Consider the following 19,189-nt stretch of genomic DNA (forward strand, 5'->3'; position numbering starts at 1 on the left):
TACAACGACCCACCTAGGCCGTGGCCACACTCCAGCTAATTGAAAAAAAAGTTACATTATAAAAATTGAAAATTTTTAGTTCTTAAAACGTATTTTTTGAATTACAACGACCAGGCACTCAACGTTTCAATCAGCAAAAACATACTAAAATAATCATAAAAACAGCAAATATTACACCTTCAGTTAAATAAAAAAACATTTTTTTAAAAAGAAAAACTGAACACCATCGTTGCTGTCATTGGCAGTCAGATGGTAAACTGAACACCATCATTGGATCCAATTTATGCTACATTATCTGCCAGCCACGCTAAGGAAAGCATCAAATTTCAAAATCAACGTTGTAAATATTGTTGGTGGCTTTCCATTTGGTTTACCCACTAATATAATTTATTTTTTTAATTATTTAATAAGATAACAAGAAAAAATAAATAAACCTATATTATTAAATTCTAGTTGTATAGGATAAAAGGATCGGTAAATCATTAATTAGAAGAAAAATAATTATGTATTTGATTTGAGGGATGACTATGAATGAATAAGTTGAGCTCTTGTTCTGTCATCCAAGAATCCGAAATGCTCGAGATGTGAAGGTGACATTAACATTTAACGACAATGCTGTTTTGACAAAGTCTGCAAAATGAAATTAAATTCAAATTGCAAACGAGCGGTAGAGGAATCGGGGGAGGAAACTTGGAGAACGGAAGAGGAAAGTAACCATCTCCTCTTCTTGAGTATTTTGCTTTTAGTCACCGTTGAGGCAAGTCGTCCATAAAAAAAGCAACCGCCTCTCCCGCTTTCGCGCGCTTCCAGCCCTCTACCACAGCGATCGCTCGCTCTCCGGCCGGTGCTCTCCAACACCATCGCTGCTTTCTCTCCAGCCGGCGACCTCCACCACCACCGTCGTGTCCCCAAGGTAAATGCCTCTTCTTTCTCTCTTGCTATCTCTCTCTCCCCACTTTGCATTGGCCATGGGTCGGGGGGGAACTGTGACCCTGAGCAGTGTTTGCCAAATCCATCAGTTATAATCGATACTGATCTTGACGTCTTTCTTCATCCCAGAGAACTTCTCCAGAGCCAGGGCCGCTGTCAGAGAAGAAAGAGGAAGGAGAAAGAACATGATCATCGCCCTTCCCAGAGCACACGTCGCCTCCCTCAACGCCTCTTTTTCCTCAGGAGATCGCGTCTTCTGTTGCAATCGACCTATCTCCTTGGTTCGATGGTTTCGGGAAGACGAAGCTGAGACCCCGGCCGTCGATCAACTTGCTGGACGACAGGTGCCTTATGCACATCTTCAGTTTCTTACCTCCACTCTCTGGTACTTTATCGCTCTCAAATTTCCTTCTTTTTTTTTTTTGCCTTTCTATTTTCTAGGGTTTGGTATTCCATTTTCACAATGATGGTCAAGTTGCCTCTTATGTGAGTCTAAGTTTTTGTGGCGACTGTAATTCCAATCGTAGATTTGCTAAGTTGTTATCAAGTGAAACATGGGCTTTAATAGTCAATGAGCATGATCGAGCTTGGGGATAACACATATTTGGAGCTATGAACCATTAATTTGTTATTAAAATGCAGCAGGACTTGCCCACATCATGTACTACTAATCCCAAGGTTACCAGATGCCTTACTTTATCAACCTAGACGCGAGGCAAACACACAAATGTCTCACATATATTTACTTGAGCATTTATATAGGCCTTATATTTGAATGTCACCAAACCAAGTTTTGGCCTCAAACAACAATTACACTCTAATGGAGTTAAGAGAATTACTCAACTATTTTTTAGTTCAAATTATAAATAGCACGGATGGATGCAACCACAGACACCTGGACTTGGTGGATGTAGATGAGCTCATCAAGTTGCTTTAATTGTTATAACTAGCTGCTTGCTAATATAATCCATCCAATGAGTACTGACTTCAGAAGTGGCAGGTTCTTTGTCATGATGAGCTAATGGAGCTAGAAAATAGAATGGTGAGAACCTAACTATTTCTCTTTTCGTAAGTTAATAGAATCTTCATAATATAAATAGACGAACTTTACATGCTCTCCACATAATGACTATCAATTCTTTACCTAACAATTTATGGTCAAGGTTTTCTGTTGATTCCACCACATCTTGGAGAAATTCGTTTTTGTCTATCTGGTTCATATTTTTTTTACTGCCTGGATTGTTGTGGTTCCAAAAGTATTTTATGGTTTTTGCTATGCTAGGAAAGTTGTCCTACACTACATTGTCAGTTTGTTTTGGTACCTGTTCTCTCTATTGCTTACTGTATCTTTCCGTTTGGTGTATAACTGTAAGTATATCTTGATTTTTTTTTGTCGTCGATGTGTAGATTTTTCTTTCCTCAAAACTGATGCTTCCATTGTTCTTTTGGCAGTTAGATGCTGCTGCACCATTATTAGCAGGCTTGGAGAGACCAATTGCCGTTGCTTAAGTAAATGCTGACCAATGCAGGCACCTTGCTTCAAAATTTGATGGCGAGTATGGTGCTTCAAACCTATTGTTTCATTACTGTTCTCAGCTGTTTTTCATATTAAAATAGTTTCTTTTTCGTGTTCCAGATCTTTTTCTGAATTTTGTGTCATCAATGAATTTTCCTGCTTTGAGGGACTGAGTTATTTGCATTGTTTCAGTGATTAGATTGAGGACAGGAGTGACTGCATCTAAAAAGTTTTCTCGTAATGCAGTGGGTTTCCAACTCTCAAGTTGTTTATCATGGTGTGCTAGTGGATTATACTGGTCCATGACAGCCAGAGTTGCCTGTTGAGGGCTGCTAGTTGATCTCCATATTCAGGTTAGAGGATTTATTTTGCTTTATTTAGTACAATTATATAGATATTAGCAGTTTGCAGAACACCATAAAGTGGTATGGTAGCAGTTACAACTTTCTTTTGTCTTTAGATCAAATTAAAGGCTATATCAAATAAAAGGTTCGTAACTAAAAAGGTTATGCTTCTAGCTCTCAATCTGAAAATGCTTTCAACTGCTTTTGTGGTTATATCTGTTATTGATTGCATCTTAACTTTTTCATTTTTTGCTGCTTGAGCGTTTGTATGTTATTGTGGGTTGTTCTTGCATGTTACGTTTTTGTTGTTTCATGAGCCGTTCATGGATAGTTGGTGCCACAGCAGCTGGGTTATCATTGTTAATGCATGACTAATTGTGATAGTTAATGGCAATGAGTGCATCCTTAATTCCGTCGTTGTTTTAGTGGTGCCATTCATGAGAGTTAGCGTCACTGATGACATTTACTGAAGCATGTTATGCATCACTAAATGTAATTTTCTTGTAGTGAAGTTTTTTAGTTGTTTGACAAGTGTCATAAAATATTTACAAAAATTTTGAATATTTTGATACGGTATTTTGAACATAAGTAAACATTTTTTAAAACTTTTTATAAAATTTTAGTAACTTTATTGATGCTTCATACAATTTTATAGACATTTCTAAAATTAATCTTTAACATTTATTAGAAAACTTAAAAGTAACAAGTTTGTTATATAGATTTGGCGAAGTCTTGTGCACATTTAAATACCCATGAAAGATTTATGTTCTTTTAGATTTTCATGATTTTTCTAAACCAATATTTGTGAGCTTTTTTTAATCTCTTTGATTTTTTTTTTCGAAAACTTCTATGATGACTTAAACCGATGATTATATATTATTTTCTGGAATGACAATTTCCATTCTTTTTCTGAATAAGTACTCTATTTTCTTGTAAAATTTGTACATAGTTTCCCAAACATATTTGCGGACCCTTCACGCCCAAAATACCATGATTACTAAGGTTTATTACAGTCGTGTTGGAATTTTTTACAAAGATTCAAATGTTCTCTAACATAAACATTTTATGAACTTTCATGTGACAAAACTTGGTTTTTTTATTTTTCAAATTTATTGCTATTTAAATGGCTTGCACAAGTTCTCATAGAAGTTTAAAAAGTGTTGTCAATTTTTACAAATTTTCATGCATCATTGTGTGGTTTGATGGACACTTGCATGACATTTTTGAAAATTATATATATATATATATATATATATAATATATATATATAATATATATATATATATATATAATATATATATATATATATATATATATATATATATATATATATTTATTTATTTTACACATTTTTGATTGCCGTCATGATTCTAATTGAACTCCATGGGAAAACTTTTAAAAGATGAATGTTCAAACAAGTTGAAGCAAATTCATTACATAATTCTTGATAGAAGCTTTTGGACATTTATGGATTCGTGGTAAACAATGGTTTTTTATTAGATTTTCATGGCTTTCTTAATAGATGTAGGTTGCTCAAGGAAATTTGGGAAAAGTTAGAAGTTAGGGTAGAAGTAATTAATAGGTGGGTCAGGTCTTATGCCTATGCATGCCAACTCTATTACTCACCATATAAAATGTGTGGGGTGAGGTGATACCCAGGAGGGCTACAGTTAATGAGAAGCTAATGCTCTTGGAGACTTAACCCCAATTAAGGGAGTTGAGAGTTATTGGGTAGCCTCAATTCCTATTTATTATCATTTCCATCTATGAGAAAAAGGTTGTCCACTGGTACCATCTGGTCTCAAATCTCTGATAGCTGACAAGGAAGCCTTGGTTGGGTTGGAATCTCTCTGATCTTGATTTTTTTTTGTCGTCGATGTGTAGATTTTTCTTTCCTCAAAACTGATGCTTCCATTGTTCTTTTGGCAGTTAGATGCTGCTGCACCATTATTAGCAGGCTTGGAGAGACCAATTGCCGTTGCTTAAGTAAATGCTGACAAATGCAGGCACCTTGCTTCAAAATTTGATGGCGAGTATGGTGCTTCAAACCTATTGTTTCATTACTGTTCTCAGCTGTTTGTCATATTAAAATAGTTTCTTTTTCGTGTTCCAGATCTTTTTCTGAATTTTGTGTCATCAATGAATTTTCCTGCTTTGAGGGACTGAGTTATTTGCATTGTTTCAGTGATTAGATTGAGGACAGGAGTGACTGCATCTAAAAAGTTTTCTCGTAATGCAGTGGGTTTCCAACTCTCAAGTTGTTTATCATGGTGTGCTAGTGGATTATACTGGTCCATGACAGCCAGAGTTGCCTGTTGAGGGCTGCTAGTTGATCTCCATATTCAGGTTAGAGGATTTATTTTGCTTTATTTAGTACAATTATATAGATATTAGCAGTTTGCAGAACACCATAAAGTGGTATGGTAGCAGTTACAACTTTCTTTTGTCTTTAGATCAAATTAAAGGCTATATCAAATAAAAGGTTCGTAACTAAAAAGGTTATGCTTCTAGCTCTCAATCTGAAAATGCTTTCAACTGCTTTTGTGGTTATATCTGTTATTGATTGCATCTTAACTTTTTCATTTTTTGCTGCTTGAGCGTTTGTATGTTATTGTTGGTTGTTCTTGCATGTTACGTTTTTGTTGTTTCATGAGCCGTTCATGGATAGTTGGTGCCACAGCAGCTGGGTTATCATTGTTAATGCATGACTAATTGTGATAGTTAATGGCAATGAGTGCATCCTTAATTCCGTCGTTGTTTTAGTGGTGCCATTCATGAGAGTTAGCGTCACTGATGACATTTACTGAAGCATGTTATGCATCACTAAATGTAATTTTCTTGTAGTGAAGTTTTTTAGTTGTTTGACAAGTGTCATAAATATTTACAAAAATTTTGAATATTTTGATACGGTATTTTGAACATAAGTAAACATTTTTTAAAACTTTTTATAAAATTTTAGTAACTTTATTGATGCTTCATACAATTTTATAGACATTTCTAAAATTAATCTTTAACATTTATTAGAAAACTTAAAAGTAACAAGTTTGTTATATAGATTTGGCGAAGTCTTGTGCACATTTAAATACCCATGAAAGATTTATGTTCTTTTAGATTTTCATGATTTTTCTAAACCAATATTTGTGAGCTTTTTTTAATCTCTTTGATTTTTTTTTTCGAAAACTTCTATGATGACTTAAACGATGATTATATATTATTTTCTGGAATGACAATTTCCATTCTTTTTCTGAATAAGTACTCTATTTTCTTGTAAAATTTGTACATAGTTTCCCAAACATATTTGCGGACCCTTCACGCCCAAAATACCATGATTACTAAGGTTTATTACAGTCGTGTTGGAATTTTTTACAAAGATTCAAATGTTCTCTAACATAAACATTTTATGAACTTTCATGTGACAAAACTTGGTTTTTTTATTTTTCAAATTTATTGCTATTTAAATGGCTTGCACAAGTTCTCATAGAAGTTTAAAAAGTGTTGTCAATTTTTACAAATTTTCATGCATCATTGTGTGGTTTGATGGACACTTGCATGACATTTTTGAAAATTATATATATATATATATATATATTTATTTATTTATTTTACACATTTTTGATTGCCGTCATGATTCTAATTGAACTCCATGGGAAAACTTTTAAAAGATGAATGTTCAAACAAGTTGAAGCAAATTCATTACATAATTCTTGATAGAAGCTTTTGGACATTTATGGATCGTGGTAAACAATGGTTTTTTATTAGATTTTCATGGCTTTCTTAATAGATGTAGGTTGCTCAAGGAAATTTGGGAAAAGTTAGAAGTTAGGGTAGAAGTAATTAATAGGTGGGTCAGGTCTTATGCCTATGCATGCCAACTCTATTACTCACCATATAAAATGTGTCGGGTGAGGTGATACCCAGGAGGGCTACAGTTAATGAGAAGCTAATGCTCTTGGAGACTTAACCCCAATTAAGGGAGTTGAGAGTTATTGGGTAGCCTCAATTCCTATTTATTATCATTTCCATCTATGAGAAAAAGGTTGTCCACTGGTACCATCTGGTCTCAAATCTCTGATAGCTGACAAGGAAGCCTTGGTTGGGTTGGAATCTCTCTGATCTTGATTTTTTTTTGTCGTCGATGTGTAGATTTTTCTTTCCTCAAAACTGATGCTTCCATTGTTCTTTTGGCAGTTAGATGCTGCTGCACCATTATTAGCAGGCTTGGAGAGACCAATTGCCGTTGCTTAAGTAAATGCTGACAAATGCAGGCACCTTGCTTCAAAATTTGATGGCGAGTATGGTGCTTCAAACCTATTGTTTCATTACTGTTCTCAGCTGTTTGTCATATTAAAATAGTTTCTTTTTCGTGTTCCAGATCTTTTTCTGAATTTTGTGTCATCAATGAATTTTCCTGCTTTGAGGGACTGAGTTATTTGCATTGTTTCAGTGATTAGATTGAGGACAGGAGTGACTGCATCTAAAAAGTTTTCTCGTAATGCAGTGGGTTTCCAACTCTCAAGTTGTTTATCATGGTGTGCTAGTGGATTATACTGGTCCATGACAGCCAGAGTTGCCTGTTGAGGGCTGCTAGTTGATCTCCATATTCAGGTTAGAGGATTTATTTTGCTTTATTTAGTACAATTATATAGATATTAGCAGTTTGCAGAACACCATAAAGTGGTATGGTAGCAGTTACAACTTTCTTTTGTCTTTAGATCAAATTAAAGGCTATATCAAATAAAAGGTTCGTAACTAAAAAGGTTATGCTTCTAGCTCTCAATCTGAAAATGCTTTCAACTGCTTTTGTGGTTATATCTGTTATTGATTGCATCTTAACTTTTTCATTTTTTGCTGCTTGAGCGTTTGTATGTTATTGTTGGTTGTTCTTGCATGTTACGTTTTTGTTGTTTCATGAGCCGTTCATGGATAGTTGGTGCCACAGCAGCTGGGTTATCATTGTTAATGCATGACTAATTGTGATAGTTAATGGCAATGAGTGCATCCTTAATTCCGTCGTTGTTTTAGTGGTGCCATTCATGAGAGTTAGCGTCACTGATGACATTTACTGAAGCATGTTATGCATCACTAAATGTAATTTTCTTGTAGTGAAGTTTTTTAGTTGTTTGACAAGTGTCATAAATATTTACAAAAATTTTGAATATTTTGATACGGTATTTTGAACATAAGTAAACATTTTTTAAAACTTTTTATAAAATTTTAGTAACTTTATTGATGCTTCATACAATTTTATAGACATTTCTAAAATTAATCTTTAACATTTATTAGAAAACTTAAAAGTAACAAGTTTGTTATATAGATTTGGCGAAGTCTTGTGCACATTTAAATACCCATGAAAGATTTATGTTCTTTTAGATTTTCATGATTTTTCTAAACCAATATTTGTGAGCTTTTTTTAATCTCTTTGATTTTTTTTTTCGAAAACTTCTATGATGACTTAAACCGATGATTATATATTATTTTCTGGAATGACAATTTCCATTCTTTTTCTGAATAAGTACTCTATTTTCTTGTAAAATTTGTACATAGTTTCCCAAACATATTTGCGGACCCTTCACGCCCAAAATACCATGATTACTAAGGTTTATTACAGTCGTGTTGGAATTTTTTACAAAGATTCAAATGTTCTCTAACATAAACATTTTATGAACTTTCATGTGACAAAACTTGGTTTTTTTTTTTTCAAATTTATTGCTATTTAAATGGCTTGCACAAGTTCTCATAGAAGTTTAAAAAGTGTTGTCAATTTTTACAAATTTTCATGCATCATTGTGTGGTTTGATGGACACTTGCATGACATTTTTGAAAATTATATATATATATATATATATTTATTTATTTATTTTACACATTTTTGATTGCCGTCATGATTCTAATTGAACTCCATGGGAAAACTTTTAAAAGATGAATGTTCAAACAAGTTGAAGCAAATTCATTACATAATTCTTGATAGAAGCTTTTGGACATTTATGGACTCGTGGTAAACAATGGTTTTTTATTAGATTTTCATGGCTTTCTTAATAGATGTAGGTTGCTCAAGGAAATTTGGGAAAAGTTAGAAGTTAGGGTAGAAGTAATTAATAGGTGGGTCAGGTCTTATGCCTATGCATGCCAACTCTATTACTCACCATATAAAATGTGTCGGGTGAGGTGATACCCAGGAGGGCTACAGTTAATGAGAAGCTAATGCTCTTGGAGACTTAACCCCAATTAAGGGAGTTGAGAGTTATTGGGTAGCCTCAATTCCTATTTATTATCATTTCCATCTATGAGAAAAAGGTTGTCCACTGGTACCATCTGGTCTCAAATCTCTGATAGCTGACAAGGAAGCCTTGGTTGGGTTGGAATCTCTCTGATCTTGATTTTTTTTTGTCGTCGATGTGTAGATTTTTCTTTCCTCAAAACTGATGCTTCCATTGTTCTTTTGGCAGTTAGATGCTGCTGCACCATTATTAGCAGGCTTGGAGAGACCAATTGCCGTTGCTTAAGTAAATGCTGACAAATGCAGGCACCTTGCTTCAAAATTTGATGGCGAGTATGGTGCTTCAAACCTATTGTTTCATTACTGTTCTCAGCTGTTTGTCATATTAAAATAGTTTCTTTTTCGTGTTCCAGATCTTTTTCTGAATTTTGTGTCATCAATGAATTTTCCTGCTTTGAGGGACTGAGTTATTTGCATTGTTTCAGTGATTAGATTGAGGACAGGAGTGACTGCATCTAAAAAGTTTTCTCGTAATGCAGTGGGTTTCCAACTCTCAAGTTGTTTATCATGGTGTGCTAGTGGATTATACTGGTCCATGACAGCCAGAGTTGCCTGTTGAGGGCTGCTAGTTGATCTCCATATTCAGGTTAGAGGATTTATTTTGCTTTATTTAGTACAATTATATAGATATTAGCAGTTTGCAGAACACCATAAAGTGGTATGGTAGCAGTTACAACTTTCTTTTGTCTTTAGATCAAATTAAAGGCTATATCAAATAAAAGGTTCGTAACTAAAAAGGTTATGCTTCTAGCTCTCAATCTGAAAATGCTTTCAACTGCTTTTGTGGTTATATCTGTTATTGATTGCATCTTAACTTTTTCATTTTTTGCTGCTTGAGCGTTTGTATGTTATTGTTGGTTGTTCTTGCATGTTACGTTTTTGTTGTTTCATGAGCCGTTCATGGATAGTTGGTGCCACAGCAGCTGGGTTATCATTGTTAATGCATGACTAATTGTGATAGTTAATGGCAATGAGTGCATCCTTAATTCCGTCGTTGTTTTAGTGGTGCCATTCATGAGAGTTAGCGTCACTGATGACATTTACTGAAGCATGTTATGCATCACTAAATGTAATTTTCTTGTAGTGAAGTTTTTTAGTTGTTTGACAAGTGTCATAAATATTTACAAAAATTTTGAATATTTTGATACGTATTTTGAACATAAGTAAACATTTTTTAAAACTTTTTATAAAATTTTAGTAACTTTATTGATGCTTCATACAATTTTATAGACATTTCTAAAATTAATCTTTAACATTTATTAGAAAACTTAAAAGTAACAAGTTTGTTATATAGATTTGGCGAAGTCTTGTGCACATTTAAATACCCATGAAAATTTATGTTCTTTTAGATTTTCATGATTTTTCTAAACCAATATTTGTGAGCTTTTTTTAATCTCTTTGATTTTTTTTTTCGAAAACTTCTATGATGACTTAAACCGATGATTATATATTATTTTCTGGAATGACAATTTCCATTCTTTTTCTGAATAAGTACTCTATTTTCTTGTAAAATTTGTACATAGTTTCCCAAACATATTTGCGGACCCTTCACGCCCAAAATACCATGATTACTAAGGTTTATTACAGTCGTGTTGGAATTTTTTACAAAGATTCAAATGTTCTCTAACATAAACATTTTATGAACTTTCATGTGACAAAACTTGGTTTTTTTCTTTTTCAAATTTATTGCTATTTAAATGGATTGCACAAGTTCTCATAGAAGTTTAAAAAGTGTTGTCAATTTTTACAAATTTTCATGCATCATTGTGTGGTTTGATGGACACTTGCATGACATTTTTGAAAATTATATATATATATATATATATATTTATTTATTTTACACATTTTTGATTGCCGTCATGATTCTAATTGAACTCCATGGGAAAACTTTTAAAAGATGAATGTTCAAACAAGTTGAAGCAAATTCATTACATAATTCTTGATAGAAGCTTTTGGACATTTATGGACTCGTGGTAAACAATGGTTTTTTATTAGATTTTCATGGCTTTCTTAATAGATGTAGGTTGCTCAAGGAAATTTGGGAAAAGTTAGAAGTTAGGGTAGAAGTAATTAATAGGTGGGTCAGGTCTTATGCCTATGCATGCCAACTCTATTACTCACCATATAAAATGTGTCGGGTGAGGTGATACCCAGGAGGGCTACAGTTAATGAGAAGCTAATGCTCTTGGAGACTTAACCCCAATTAAGGGAGTTGAGAGTTATTGGGTAGCCTCAATTCCTATTTATTATCATTTCCATCTATGAGAAAAAGGTTGTCCACTGGTACCATCTGGTCTCAAATCTCTGATAGCTGACAAGGAAGCCTTGGTTGGGTTGGAATCTCTCTGATCTTGATTTTTTTTGTCGTCGATGTGTAGATTTTTCTTTCCTCAAAACTGATGCTTCCATTGTTCTTTTGGCAGTTAGATGCTGCTGCACCATTATTAGCAGGCTTGGAGAGACCAATTGCCGTTGCTTAAGTAAATGCTGACAAATGCAGGCACCTTGCTTCAAAATTTGATGGCGAGTATGGTGCTTCAAACCTATTGTTTCATTACTGTTCTCAGCTGTTTGTCATATTAAAATAGTTTCTTTTTCGTGTTCCAGATCTTTTTCTGAATTTTGTGTCATCAATGAATTTTCCTGCTTTGAGGGACTGAGTTATTTGCATTGTTTCAGTGATTAGATTGAGGACAGGAGTGACTGCATCTAAAAAGTTTTCTCGTAATGCAGTGGGTTTCCAACTCTCAAGTTGTTTATCATGGTGTGCTAGTGGATTATACTGGTCCATGACAGCCAGAGTTGCCTGTTGAGGGCTGCTAGTTGATCTCCATATTCAGGTTAGAGGATTTATTTTGCTTTATTTAGTACAATTATATAGATATTAGCAGTTTGCAGAACACCATAAAGTGGTATGGTAGCAGTTACAACTTTCTTTTGTCTTTAGATCAAATTAAAGGCTATATCAAATAAAAGGTTCGTAACTAAAAAGGTTATGCTTCTAGCTCTCAATCTGAAAATGCTTTCAACTGCTTTTGTGGTTATATCTGTTATTGATTGCATCTTAACTTTTTCATTTTTTGCTGCTTGAGCGTTTGTATGTTATTGTTGGTTGTTCTTGCATGTTACGTTTTTGTTGTTTCATGAGCCGTTCATGGATAGTTGGTGCCACAGCAGCTGGGTTATCATTGTTAATGCATGACTAATTGTGATAGTTAATGGCAATGAGTGCATCCTTAATTCCGTCGTTGTTTTAGTGGTGCCATTCATGAGAGTTAGCGTCACTGATGACATTTACTGAAGCATGTTATGCATCACTAAATGTAATTTTCTTGTAGTGAAGTTTTTTAGTTGTTTGACAAGTGTCATAAATATTTACAAAAATTTTGAATATTTTGATACGTATTTTGAACATAAGTAAACATTTTTTAAAACTTTTTATAAAATTTTAGTAACTTTATTGATGCTTCATACAATTTTATAGACATTTCTAAAATTAATCTTTAACATTTATTAGAAAACTTAAAAGTAACAAGTTTGTTATATAGATTTGGCGAAGTCTTGTGCACATTTAAATACCCATGAAAAATTTATGTTCTTTTAGATTTTCATGATTTTTCTAAACCAATATTTGTGAGCTTTTTTTAATCTCTTTGATTTTTTTTTTCGAAAACTTCTATGATGACTTAAACCGATGATTATATATTATTTTCTGGAATGACAATTTCCATTCTTTTTCTGAATAAGTACTCTATTTTCTTGTAAAATTTGTACATAGTTTCCCAAACATATTTGCGGACCCTTCACGCCCAAAATACCATGATTACTAAGGTTTATTACAGTCGTGTTGGAATTTTTTACAAAGATTCAAATGTTCTCTAACATAAACATTTTATGAACTTTCATGTGACAAAACTTGGTTTTTTTCTTTTTCAAATTTATTGCTATTTAAATGGATTGCACAAGTTCTCATAGAAGTTTAAAAAGTGTTGTCAATTTTTACAAATTTTCATGCATCATTGTGTGGTTTGATGGACACTTGCATGACATTTTTGAAAATTATATATATATATATATATATATATATATTTATTTATTTTACACATTTTTGATTGCCGTCATGATTCTAATTGAACTCCATGGGAAAACTTTTAAAAGATGAATGTTCAAACAAGTTGAAGCAAATTCATTACATAATTCTTGATAGAAGCTTTTGGACATTTATGGATTCGTGGTAAACAATGGTTTTTTATTAGATTTTCATGGCTTTCTTAATAGATGTAGGTTGCTCAAGGAAATTTGGGAAAAGTTAGAAGTTAGGGTAGAAGTAATTAATAGGTGGGTCAGGTCTTATGCCTATGCATGCCAACTCTATTACTCACCATATAAAATGTGTCGGGTGAGGTGATACCCAGGAGGGCTACAGTTAATGAGAAGCTAATGCTCTTGGAGACTTAACCCCAATTAAGGGAGTTGAGAGTTATTGGGTAGCCTCAATTCCTATTTATTATCATTTCCATCTATGAGAAAAAGGTTGTCCACTGCTACCATCTGGTCTCAAATCTCTGATAGCTGACAAGGAAGCCTTGGTTGGGTTGGAATCTCTCTGATCTTGATTTTTTTTTGTCGTCGATGTGTAGATTTTTCTTTCCTCAAAACTGATGCTTCCATTGTTCTTTTGGCAGTTAGATGCTGCTGCACCATTATTAGCAGGCTTGGAGAGACCAATTGCCGTTGCTTAAGTAAATGCTGACAAATGCAGGCACCTTGCTTCAAAATTTGATGGCGAGTATGGTGCTTCAAACCTATTGTTTCATTACTGTTCTCAGCTGTTTGTCATATTAAAATAGTTTCTTTTTCGTGTTCCAGATCTTTTTCTGAATTTTGTGTCATCAATGAATTTTCCTGCTTTGAGGGACTGAGTTATTTGCATTGTTTCAGTGATTAGATTGAGGACAGGAGTGACTGCATCTAAAAAGTTTTCTCGTAATGCAGTGGGTTTCCAACTCTCAAGTTGTTTATCATGGTGTGCTAGTGGATTATACTGGCCCATGACAGCCAGAGTTGCCTGTTGAGGGCTGCTAGTTGATCTCCATATTCAGGTTAGAGGATTTATTTTGCTTTATTTAGTACAATTATATAGATATTAGCAGTTTGCAGAACACCATAAAGTGGTATGGTAGCAGTTACAACTTTCTTTTGTCTTTAGATCAAATTAAAGGCTATATCAAATAAAAGGTTCGTAACTAAAAAGGTTATGCTTCTAGCTCTCAATCTGAAAATGCTTTCAACTGCTTTTGTGGTTATATCTGTTATTGATTGCATCTTAACTTTTTCATTTTTTGCTGCTTGAGCGTTTGTATGTTATTGTTGGTTGTTCTTGCATGTTACGTTTTTGTTGTTTCATGAGCCGTTCATGGATAGTTGGTGCCACAGCAGCTGGGTTATCATTGTTAATGCATGACTAATTGTGATAGTTAATGGCAATGAGTGCATCCTTAATTCCGTCGTTGTTTTAGTGGTGCCATTCATGAGAGTTAGCGTCACTGATGACATTTACTGAAGCATGTTATGCATCACTAAATGTAATTTTCTTGTAGTGAAGTTTTTTAGTTGTTTGACAAGTGTCATAAATATTTACAAAAATTTTGAATATTTTGATACGTATTTTGAACATAAGTAAACATTTTTTAAAACTTTTTATAAAATTTTAGTAACTTTATTGATGCTTCATACAATTTTATAGACATTTCTAAAATTAATCTTTAACATTTATTAGAAAACTTAAAAGTAACAAGTTTGTTATATAGATTTGGCGAAGTCTTGTGCACATTTAAATACCCATGAAAATTTATGTTCTTTTAGATTTTCATGATTTTTCTAAACCAATATTTGTGAGCTTTTTTTAATCTCTTTGATTTTTTTTTTCGAAAACTTCTATGATGACTTAAACCGATGATTATATATTATTTTCTGGAATGACAATTTCCATTCTTTTTCTGAATAAGTACTCTATTTTCTTGTAAAATTTGTACATAGTTTCCCAAACATATTTGCGGACCCTTCACGCCCAAAATACCATGATTACTAAGGTTTATTACAGTCGTGTTGGAATTTTTTACAAAGATTCAAATGTTCTCTAACATAAACATTTTATGAACTTTCATGTGACAAAACTTGGTTTTTTTCTTTTTCAAATTTATTGCTATTTAAATGGATTGCACAAGTTCTCATAGAAGTTTAAAAAGTGTTGTCAATTTTTACAAATTTTCATGCATCATTGTGTGGTTTGATGGACACTTGCATGACATTTTTGAAAATTATATATATATATATATATATATATATATATTATTTATTTATTTTACACATTTTTGATTGCCGTCATGATTCTAATTGAACTCCATGGGAAAACTTTTAAAAGATGAATGTTCAAACAAGTTGAAGCAAATTCATTACATAATTCTTGATAGAAGCTTTTGGACATTTATGGATTCGTGGTAAACAATGGTTTTTTATTAGATTTTCATGGCTTTCTTAATAGATGTAGGTTGCTCAAGGAAATTTGGGAAAAGTTAGAAGTTAGGGTAGAAGTAATTAATAGGTGGGTCAGGTCTTATGCCTATGCATGCCAACTCTATTACTCACCATATAAAATGTGTCGGGTGAGGTGATACCCAGGAGGGCTACAGTTAATGAGAAGCTAATGCTCTTGGAGACTTAACCCCAATTAAGGGAGTTGAGAGTTATTGGGTAGCCTCAATTCCTATTTATTATCATTTCCATCTATGAGAAAAAGGTTGTCCACTGCTACCATCTGGTCTCAAATCTCTGATAGCTGACAAGGAAGCCTTGGTTGGGTTGGAATCTCTCTGATCTTGATTTTTTTTTGTCGTCGATGTGTAGATTTTTCTTTCCTCAAAACTGATGCTTCCATTGTTCTTTTGGCAGTTAGATGCTGCTGCACCATTATTAGCAGGCTTGGAGAGACCAATTGCCGTTGCTTAAGTAAATGCTGACAAATGCAGGCACCTTGCTTCAAAATTTGATGGCGAGTATGGTGCTTCAAACCTATTGTTTCATTACTGTTCTCAGCTGTTTGTCATATTAAAATAGTTTCTTTTTCGTGCTCCAGATCTTTTTCTGAATTTTGTGTCATCAATGAATTTTCCTGCTTTGAGGGACTGAGTTATTTGCATTGTTTCAGTGATTAGATTGAGGACAGGAGTGACTGCATCTAAAAAGTTTTCTCGTAATGCAGTGGGTTTCCAACTCTCAAGTTGTTTATCATGGTGTGCTAGTGGATTATACTGGCCCATGACAGCCAGAGTTGCCTGTTGAGGGCTGCTAGTTGATCTCCATATTCAGGTTAGAGGATTTATTTTGCTTTATTTAGTACAATTATATAGATATTAGCAGTTTGCAGAACACCATAAAGTGGTATGGTAGCAGTTACAACTTTCTTTTGTCTTTAGATCAAATTAAAGGCTATATCAAATAAAAGGTTCGTAACTAAAAAGGTTATGCTTCTAGCTCTCAATCTGAAAATGCTTTCAACTGCTTTTGTGGTTATATCTGTTATTGATTGCATCTTAACTTTTTCATTTTTTGCTGCTTGAGCGTTTGTATGTTATTGTTGGTTGTTCTTGCATGTTACGTTTTTGTTGTTTCATGAGCCGTTCATGGATAGTTGGTGCCACAGCAGCTGGGTTATCATTGTTAATGCATGACTAATTGTGATAGTTAATGGCAATGAGTGCATCCTTAATTCCGTCGTTGTTTTAGTGGTGCCATTCATGAGAGTTAGCGTCACTGATGACATTTACTGAAGCATGTTATGCATCACTAAATGTAATTTTCTTGTAGTGAAGTTTTTTAGTTGTTTGACAAGTGTCATAAATATTTACAAAAATTTTGAATATTTTGATACGTATTTTGAACATAAGTAAACATTTTTTAAAACTTTTTATAAAATTTTAGTAACTTTATTGATGCTTCATACAATTTTATAGACATTTCTAAAATTAATCTTTAACATTTATTAGAAAACTTAAAAGTAACAAGTTTGTTATATAGATTTGGCGAAGTCTTGTGCACATTTAAATACCCATGAAAAATTTATGTTCTTTTAGATTTTCATGATTTTTCTAAACCAATATTTGTGAGCTTTTTTTAATCTCTTTGATTTTTTTTTTCGAAAACTTCTATGATGACTTAAACCGATGATTATATATTATTTTCTGGAATGACAATTTCCATTCTTTTTCTGAATAAGTACTCTATTTTCTTGTAAAATTTGTACATAGTTTCCCAAACATATTTGCGGACCCTTCACGCCCAAAATACCATGATTACTAAGGTTTATTACAGTCGTGTTGGAATTTTTTACAAAGATTCAAATGTTCTCTAACATAAACATTTTATGAACTTTCATGTGACAAAACTTGGTTTTTTTCTTTTTCAAATTTATTGCTATTTAAATGGATTGCACAAGTTCTCATAGAAGTTTAAAAAGTGTTGTCAATTTTTACAAATTTTTATGCATCATTGTGTGGTTTGATGGACACTTGCATGACATTTTTGAAAATTATATATATATATATATATATATATATATATTTATTTATTTATTTTACACATTTTTGATTGCCGTCATGATTCTAATTGAACTCCATGGGAAAACTTTTAAAAGATGAATGTTCAAACAAGTTGAAGCAAATTCATTACATAATTCTTGATAGAAGCTTTTGGACATTTATGGATTCGTGGTAAACAATGGTTTTTTATTAGATTTTCATGGCTTTCTTAATAGATGTAGGTTGCTCAAGGAAATTTGGGAAAAGTTAGAAGTTAGGGTAGAAGTAATTAATAGGTGGGTCAGGTCTTATGCCTATGCATGCCAACTCTATTACTCACCATATAAAATGTGTCGGGTGAGGTGATACCCAGGAGGGCTACAGTTAATGAGAAGCTAATGCTCTTGGAGACTTAACCCCAATTAAGGGAGTTGAGAGTTATTGGGTAGCCTCAATTCCTATTTATTATCATTTCCATCTATGAGAAAAAGGTTGTCCACTGCTACCATCTGGTCTCAAATCTCTGATAGCTGACAAGGAAGCCTTGGTTGGGTTGGAATCTCTCTGATCTTGATTTTTTTTTGTCGTCGATGTGTAGATTTTTCTTTCCTCAAAACTGATGCTTCCATTGTTCTTTTGGCAGTTAGATGCTGCTGCACCATTATTAGCAGGCTTGGAGAGACCAATTGCCGTTGCTTAAGTAAATGCTGACAAATGCAGGCACCTTGCTTCAAATTTGATGGCGAGTATGGTGCTTCAAACCTATTGTTTCATTACTGTTCTCAGCTGTTTGTCATATTAAAATAGTTTCTTTTTCGTGCTCCAGATCTTTTTCTGAATTTTGTGTCATCAATGAATTTTCCTGCTTTGAGGGACTGAGTTATTTGCATTGTTTCAGTGATTAGATTGAGGACAGGAGTGACTGCATCTAAAAAGTTTTCTCGTAATGCAGTGGGTTTCCAACTCTCAAGTTGTTTATCATGGTGTGCTAGTGGATTATACTGGCCCATGACAGCCAGAGTTGCCTGTTGAGGGCTGCTAGTTGATCTCCATATTCAGGTTAGAGGATTTATTTTGCTTTATTTAGTACAATTATATAGATATTAGCAGTTTGCAGAACACCATAAAGTGGTATGGTAGCAGTTACAACTTTCTTTTGTCTTTAGATCAAATTAAAGGCTATATCAAATAAAAGGTTCGTAACTAAAAGGTTATGCTTCTAGCTCTCAATCTGAAAATCTTTCAACTGCTTTTGTGGTTATATCTGTTATTGATTGCATCTTAACTTTTTCATTTTTTGCTGCTTGAGCGTTTGTAGTTATTGTTGGTTGTTCTTGCATGTTACGTTTTTTGTTGTTTCATGAGCCGTTCATGGATAGTTGGTGCCACAGCAGCTGGGTTATCATTGTTAATGCATGACTAATTGGATAGTTAATGGCAATGAGTGCATCCTTAATTCCGTCGTTGTTTTAGTGGTGCCATTCATGAGAGTTAGCGTCACTGATGACATTTACTGAAGCATGTTATGCATCACTAAATGTAATTT

The 19,189-nt window shown here is 33.4% G+C and overlaps 1 long non-coding RNA gene across 28 annotated transcripts in view; it reads left to right on the forward strand.

Annotated features, from left to right (window-relative positions):
* Nucleotides 1–648: 648 nt before the first annotated feature.
* Nucleotides 649–19,189, forward strand: part of LOC116248574 (uncharacterized) — a 67,402-nt gene continuing 48,861 nt past the window's right edge. For 2 of the 28 annotated variants that reach the window (XR_007572568.1, XR_007572555.1), the window contains exons 1-14: nt 649–913; nt 1,060–1,315; nt 2,383–2,486; nt 2,693–2,799; nt 4,720–4,823; nt 5,030–5,136; nt 6,979–7,082; nt 7,289–7,395; nt 9,237–9,340; nt 9,547–9,653; nt 11,491–11,594; nt 14,063–14,169; nt 16,019–16,122; nt 16,329–16,435. This is a non-coding gene — a long non-coding RNA (uncharacterized LOC116248574). Of the gene's footprint in view, nt 914–1,059; nt 1,316–1,930; nt 1,973–2,382; nt 2,487–2,692; nt 2,800–4,719; nt 4,824–4,975; nt 5,137–6,978; nt 7,083–7,234; nt 7,396–9,236; nt 9,341–9,492; nt 9,654–11,490; nt 11,595–14,062; nt 14,170–16,018; nt 16,123–16,328; nt 16,436–18,286; nt 18,379–18,595; nt 18,703–19,189 lie in introns of those variants that run through there. The other 26 variants (XR_007572564.1, XR_007572553.1, XR_007572556.1 and 23 more) reach the window with 25 other exon arrangements.

The sequence above is a fragment of the Nymphaea colorata genome, chromosome 2 (genome assembly GCF_008831285.2).
Source record: "Nymphaea colorata isolate Beijing-Zhang1983 chromosome 2, ASM883128v2, whole genome shotgun sequence".
In the NCBI taxonomy this organism is placed as follows: Eukaryota; Viridiplantae; Streptophyta; class Magnoliopsida; order Nymphaeales; family Nymphaeaceae; genus Nymphaea; species Nymphaea colorata.